This window comes from Tigriopus californicus, chromosome 11 (genome assembly GCF_007210705.1).
Source record: "Tigriopus californicus strain San Diego chromosome 11, Tcal_SD_v2.1, whole genome shotgun sequence".
In the NCBI taxonomy this organism is placed as follows: Eukaryota; Metazoa; Arthropoda; class Copepoda; order Harpacticoida; family Harpacticidae; genus Tigriopus; species Tigriopus californicus.
The window spans coordinates 6,328,949-6,336,238 of NC_081450.1; the positions used below are offsets into that span (position 1 = coordinate 6,328,949).

Below are 7,290 nucleotides of genomic sequence, written 5' to 3' on the forward strand. Positions count from 1 at the left end.
GTAGGGAAAAGAAATCAGATCGCGTAAAAGAGTTGAAGACTGGAGGAGAACCACTGCGAATATTGAAAAAGTTAAGTCCCCTCTAAGCAAGCGTCTTGGACGAGGCTGGAGATCAATCCGAATTGGTTGCTTTTTTTGGCTCCGAAACGCAAGTTGACAAAGCAGTGAACGAGAGGATGAATGTGGGTCAACCAAAACATCGACATGATCCGTTCTCGTCAACAACACCATTCATTGCTCTATTTCCACGCCCATCATCGACGCCAAAATTCTCAGCAACATCAACAACATCAGGATCAATCGCAATTACCTCAGCACATCCTACTTCGCTCAGCCGTCAATTTGAATCGTCAACCACGAGATAATGTCCATGGTTTCAACTCTCTTCGAACGATAACCCCTTCAATTGCACCTCGAAAGTTATGGATTTGACAACGAACAAAACAACAAGATGGAACAGGCGATTGAATCTGAGGTCGAGTAGGACATTGATTCAGCATCCACAAGTGTTGAAAGTAAGTCAATAGTACCAATTGAGAGGTATCGGTCAAGAGTGGTACTATGTCGCTGATTTTTTTCCCGTTTGTTTGTTTGTCCGGAGTCAGATGACAGCCAGGCTGGGCAGGTTTTTTTCAGGCAGCGATGCTAGCTGGTGATGCTAAAAAAATGCTAATTGGAATTCGAAAGGGAGATGATTGTAGCGCAGTTGACTGATGCGCGACCGAGTTGAACTCGGGTTCATGGGTTCGATCCCAGGTCTCCCACCCAAGCCTAACACCCTGCTTATCTAGTGGATAATCGCCTCGAATGGCGACTCTCGAACTCAGAATGGGCCTACCAACAACCAAAGATGCCATCAAAAATAGTACATACAGTCACATATAGAATATATATAAATGTCTGTATCCAATGAGACTTGCATCTCGCAATAAAGAGTTTTTATATTAAAAACAAAAAAAGAAAATGCTAGAACAATGCTACTTTTTTTTTAAGAAAAAAATATTATTCATGGTGCTCATTAAGGATTTCAGTTTCACAATTCAATTATATTTGACAGTCTTTGACAGGGTATGTCCGGGCAATATTTTGAAAATTATATATTTAGAAAAAAAATTTGAAAAACACAGAACTCTAAAGAAAAAATCCACAGTAAAATTGATCCTGTTGTGTTTATGATATTCTCCTAATTTTGAACCCTGCGACTCAGATGGGGACACCAAAAAGTGACAAGTTTCATCTGAGCAAAAATGTAGTTTCAGGATTTGAACAAGTTTTTTAGGTCCCTATTATAGTTGTTGTTATCGTCAAAAAGGTTCTGCTTGTGTGAGAATAGGTCATGAGCATAGGATAAATTGTTTTTCCATCGTGCATCATACTTCTAAGCGGACATTAGCAAGAGCTGCAATAAGTTTCTTAATCCATACATAGAGCTCAATTGTTGTCTATCTATTCTATTTTGATTTTTTGTTATATTTGAATCTTGTGATTTACCTCAAATGTGTAGGGGTAATACTTTTCAGTAAACAATGAAACGAACCAAAATTTTATGTTTATTTGAATATTACAGTGAAATTAACCCATACTTACATTGACTTAAGGATGGGCACTTCGTCCTTAAACACACACTGACCATCTTAATCATTATTATGATGTTATTAGCCAACCCAAATCATTTTGTGTGCCAAAAGTCTGGTTACAAACAGAAATTTCGCTGAATCTCCCTTAGAATTGAGAACCTATTAGAATAAATCATTTGCTTGCTTAATGTAAAGTAAACATTCCAATGGCAATCACTTTGTGGCTACAACGTATCAATTTCATGGAATGGGAAAGGGATTCAATGAAAAAACATTGTTGACATGTTAACACCGCCAAATGTAATAAATTCGTTCTATAGCCATAGTGACAGCAAAGAAGTGGAGGTCTGCGTTCATGTCAAATAGTTTGAGATATTACAAAGATTACCCCTTTAAAGCGTATTATTCTTTTCATTTTGTTTTATGTGATCTTACATGTTAGGAACCAGAAAGGAGGAGTTTTCTCTATTTTCCGTTGTTGGAAGCTATTCAAAAGCTAAGCGCAACCAACTCGAATTTTAAACTAAAGTTAAAGTTTACAGTGTGACATGAAAGTCTTGGGGCCTATGGAACACACCAATAGTAATTCACATCAAATATTCAATGTAATAGGCAGTGTCCTGTCTATTCAACTCAAAGACTTTCTGGCCTCTCTCTGACATCTTTGATTACTTTTTTTTAATCATTTATATAATTGGTAGTCTTTGTTTTGCATTGTCAATAAAATGTGGGGGAACGATTGGGCCAAGGAGGCTCTACCCTGGACACATAGTCACCCTAAAAATCAACAGCTGCGAGACATTGTAAGGGCTAAAATTTAATTTTTTTCAAAAATAAAAAAAACGAAATTTGGGTTTTAACAAATCTCACGCTTTTTGACCTACAAAAGAACTCGTAAACATTGACCTTTCGTTGTTTGCCCCTAGCGCACTGTCCATCTCCATGTCTGGAGAACTCCTTGATTGGGCCTAACACTTCTTATCGCATTATAAATCTTGGTATTTGGTGATCCCACGTTGAATAATGTATCTCGTTCTCGATTTACAGTACTAATCCAAATCAAAAGATGCTTGAAAATCCTATACCTGACCAAGGTCCTGGTGGCAATATAATCTAAAGTCAGGTTGATCAGGAATTTTAGTCAAAAACTTGTAAAAGTCTGTCTTAAATCCTGCTCCTGAATCAACACCTACATAAGCCATACGAATATTTGAGGGCAGCAAATTGAACAATGAAGGAGCCGAGAAAGAAGAGAGTTGGACTTCATTGTTTTAACTAGCCTGGATTCTCGAGGGCTTGAAGGTGCTCTCAAATCGCACGTTAAGCCTCTACGGTCACTAGAACTGACCCTAAACCCTGGGTTGAGACAAAGCTCATGGATATTTCTGAAAACGTACAATATCAGATACCTTTCGTACCTTCTCTGAGTACTGTACAATCCCAACCTTTCTAACCTCTCCAATACGAGAGCTCTCTCTCATATCCTCAATGTTCCTTGTAAAACATCTTTGGACCTGTTCGAGCTTTTGAAAACCTGCTGAACTAATTGGAGCCCAAATTTAGTGCCCTGTTACTGGCAGCAACCCAGGAGTAGATTTGGTTTAGGACCTCTAACAGACAACCAGAGTTCTGACCATTCCTACCAACTACCAATTTTGTATCATCAGCATAAGAAGAGATACTGACGTTACTACTACACAAGCTTCTGAAGCGGAGCAATGAAGATGATGAAAAGGAGAGGACACAAAATGTAGCCCTGAGGGACGCCCAACATGACATCATGTATGTCACTAAGGGATCCCTCAACCTTAACTAATTGTTTCCTACCATAAATGAAACTTCCTAGCCAATTGAGGACCTTGCCTTGGATCCCAATCTCATGGAGCATGGTAATTGAAAGGCCATGATCTACCTTGTCAAAGGCCCTGGCAAAGTCGAGATAAACTACAACGACTGATTTCAGTCCCTCAACAATCCCTCAATAAAATTGGTCACTGTTGCTCGACTTAGAACAGGCAGATTTTTTCCAACTATTCATGGTTTGATGCCTTCTTTTTATTAGGAGGGTTCCCAAACAAAAGAGCCTTTCAAAAATGAACAGTTAAATTTGATGTAATGTATTTTAGTATATATTTCATAACTCTATTGCACATGAAAATATGGTTAAAAACCAATGTGAGCAAATTTCTTTGTCGGGGTATTTTACTCCAAAACGAGAAGAGGGGCAAGCAGAATTCCTTGTGTGGACTTTTCCTACTTTTGTGTGCCATTTTATTCCTTTTGGTGTGTCTTCTTCGATTGGTGTACCACGATATTGTTCGGTGTGGCACTTAACTTTTCGGTGTGCTCATTTAAAACTTCTGATGGCCCTTTTTCTGTTTTTCTTGTACAAGGAATTTAAATTCCTTGTACAAGTTTCCTTTTGATTGTTTCAGTTCGAAAAAGAGATCTTGGTATTAGAAAAATATGCAGCCTAAATGTAAAAGAAGGCTGTGGAGAAAACGCTGAGGACGAAGAGCGACAATACGAGAGGCAGAATGCCGCTGACCTTGGTAATTGTAACATACAGGTGACCAAGTTACGAGTACGTCGTGAAGGTGCACTTCTTATCAAAGTGGAAAAAAGAAACGCGTCTGCAACCAAAAAACGAATTTTGAAAATTATCCAGCTACATGATATTCAATGTTGTGTTGTTTGTCCTTTTACTTTGCATTGCCTCAACTCCCGCTTTTTCCTTGTGTTACCTCGGATCTTGTCCGAGTTACAAAAGTAGATCCCTCAGTTTTTGCACGATGTACAAAAAGCCCTACCAAGTTTCCAGACAAAGTTCCGAACACATCTTGGCATTTTTGTAACTCAGAAAATCATAAAGAAAAAGCTTAAGTTGTTTACTTTATGGTATACTATCCCACATTAAAATTCTTCCATGACTAAAACATTATAAAAATAAAATTGGTTGTTCTCAATTACTTTCTAAAAGTTATGAATAATGCCAAGAGGAGTTTTGGTATTTGCGCCAAACATTAATAGGGTATTTCAACCATTGTGTGTGATGTATTTCTTGACCTTTATCACCCACTGCAAATAGAAAACGCACGCCTTAACATAAAGAGAGGATCTCTTTTTCCCTGCCATAATATACGTTTTTTTCAGCTCACAATAACAATGAGGCATTTCAAAAATGTGCTCTAAAAGGTTGAATACCTGCGTTTCGCTAATGCAATGGAATTTTATATGATTCGTTTGAAACTAGGAATGTTTGAAATAACAGCCAAATATGTCAAATATTGTTTTTAACACTTGAGCTGGGCCACCCTTACTATATACTCGGCTCTCTGCTAACCATTTCACTGATTAGTGAAATTAGGCCTTTTGCCTGCCCAAGACTAGACACGTCTAATGCATCTATTGCCCCTCATTCCCTTTCCCCTTTTCGTCCCCCCCCAAAGGGTATCATGAACATGATTATGCATTAGTGTAATAGACCTAAAAAAGGTTTTGAAATTGTCAAAAATGCATAAAAGGTTGAGAAAAGGGGGAAAATTGTGGTAATGCAAAAAGAATGGTACCAATGGGAAAATGGTCACTTTAGCCCCTTTTAGCATCTTTCCTGCATTTTGATCTCTTAATTACAAAATACAGGTACACAGCCACTTTTTCGTCAAGCGAAACGAGACAGCAATTAAGGAATCTAAAATTTGGTCAATATGGCCCACTTGTTTCACTGTTAAATGCAGGGCAAAGGACTTTATTTCCAATTCATGCACACTTTGGCAACATCGCTTTTGCCAAAAAATAAACCGACCGATGCAACTTTCAATTTCCACGGAAGTGCCTGGATCAGATCGCAGTATGGAAGACAGTAGCAAAAAACTAGTTCATTGCCAATGTTATACATGGACATGTAATTGATTTTTAACCAATGTTTGCTCTGCCCACAAGCTTGGTAACAATGATAGGGTTCTGAATGGTCCCGAGGGAGTGCAAATCCGTCGACAAAATTACTTGGCCCGCAAATCCAACCCAAACGAGTGCAGCAATCTAAATTGAATCAGGATTACTCTTCGAGATATTTCAGCACCTCTTCAGAAATATCTCACTTACCTCCTTTGCGACTCCATGTTACCAAAAAAGCCAAGGTTAAGTGAATCAGGACCTTCATCCTTGGACTCTTGTTGAATGGGACAAAAGGCGGCAAGTACAGCTTTTATACCGAAACAAATTGTTAAACTAGGAGAGAAAATGTGTTGCTAAATTACACTAAATTGCTTTACTCAGCCATTATCACCTATTTGCCACGCCAAGAATTGTCCTGAGGTCTGTTTTTAAAAGGTTTAATCTGCGAGTTAAGGCTTGGACGTTCCTCAGAATGAGCATCCAATCACGACTCCGGTAAATGTATATTTATACTGAATTCGGCCAGGAACCCAACTCTGGGTTACGAATTATAAAAACATGCCTCTGTTAGCAAGCAATTTTGAACCTCAGGTTGCTTATTTTTACTGCTATTGATGGATAAAACGCCCGCAATTGCAGTACATTTGAAAGTAGCGATTCAACTCTCTACAAGGATAGGCATAAGTCCTGCAACATATATTCTTAGCGTAATATTGCTCTGTATTCAATAAAACGCTTCTCACAACAAACAAGGGCAGAGGCAAAGGCTGGGCAAAAGATTTCCTTTGGATTCAGGTCCCAAGCCCTCTTTATAACGGCTAAAATGTCATCCTTGGTCTTCCTGGTCCTTTTGTTTGCAATGTGGTCCGTGGTGGAAAGGTGCCAAGATAGAAATTTTGCTTTCGGCCAATTCTTTAGCGAAGACATGTTAGGTGAAACTTCCCTTTTTTTGTATTAATCTTAGCCACTCAATTTTGTTTGATAAATGATCATTAAATGTAAGAATCGACAATCTCTTTTGAAATCTAGCATGGGGGCAATTTGATGATTGCCGAAATGCAAAAAACCTCCCAAAGTTACAATACGGAGAGGATTTGCAGACATTAGCTGGAAAGTTATGAACTGGTCTAAACGTTATTTCATTCTAGCCCAAAGTGTGATGCAAAAAGGATTCTAATTGTGATTGATTCGGAAACGGCTACAGAAATGTCGAATTGTAGTAACATTTGACAAAATTATTGCCTGGAACATCAGAAACTTTGACCTTGAAAATGACGATTTCCGTTCAGTTTGAATTTCCCGCCTCTATTACCATTTCACATTGACAGGGGTTGCTTACTCCTTTGGCTTTGCTTGCCTGCACTTTCGACCAAATGACAGACCTTGTTTTCATTTTGCTTGCATTTTGTGTCTAACCTATTTTTTACAGACAACCGATTCCGTTTAAGAGGTTGCGCGAGTGAACTGAGTTACTATAATTCGACTTAATTCCATTGAATCCGATCCTTCCACTGAGGAAAATCATAATTGTATGATGGGGAGGGGTTGCTATATGACCACAATTACTAGCTACGGCACCCTATTGGTAAAGTATCAGGTTTCCAATCAGCAAATCCTGGTTTGAACCCAGGCTTGCTGAGTCCTAGCTTCTTTGCAGCATTTAAATTGTAGCATAAATTGCTGCCTGAAGAGTTTAAACGGGCGAAAGTGAGATCATTCCTGAGGGTGAAGTAATAATTATTGTCCCAAGTTGTTTGTGATGAAGGCCCTCAAAACACCCATATACTGTTAGAAAACTCTTGTCCTTTCATACTCA

General features: G+C 38.6%; 1 long non-coding RNA gene across 1 annotated transcript; it reads right to left on the reverse strand.

Annotated features, from left to right (window-relative positions):
• Positions 1–5,309: 5,309 nt before the first annotated feature.
• LOC131890404 (uncharacterized) lies at positions 5,310–6,801 on the reverse strand. The gene is made up of 3 exons (XR_009374309.1): positions 6,787–6,801; positions 5,682–5,807; positions 5,310–5,618 (listed from the first exon to the last, which is right to left on the reverse strand). It is a non-coding gene; the product is annotated as an uncharacterized LOC131890404 (long non-coding RNA).
• Positions 6,802–7,290: the final 489 nt, after the last annotated feature.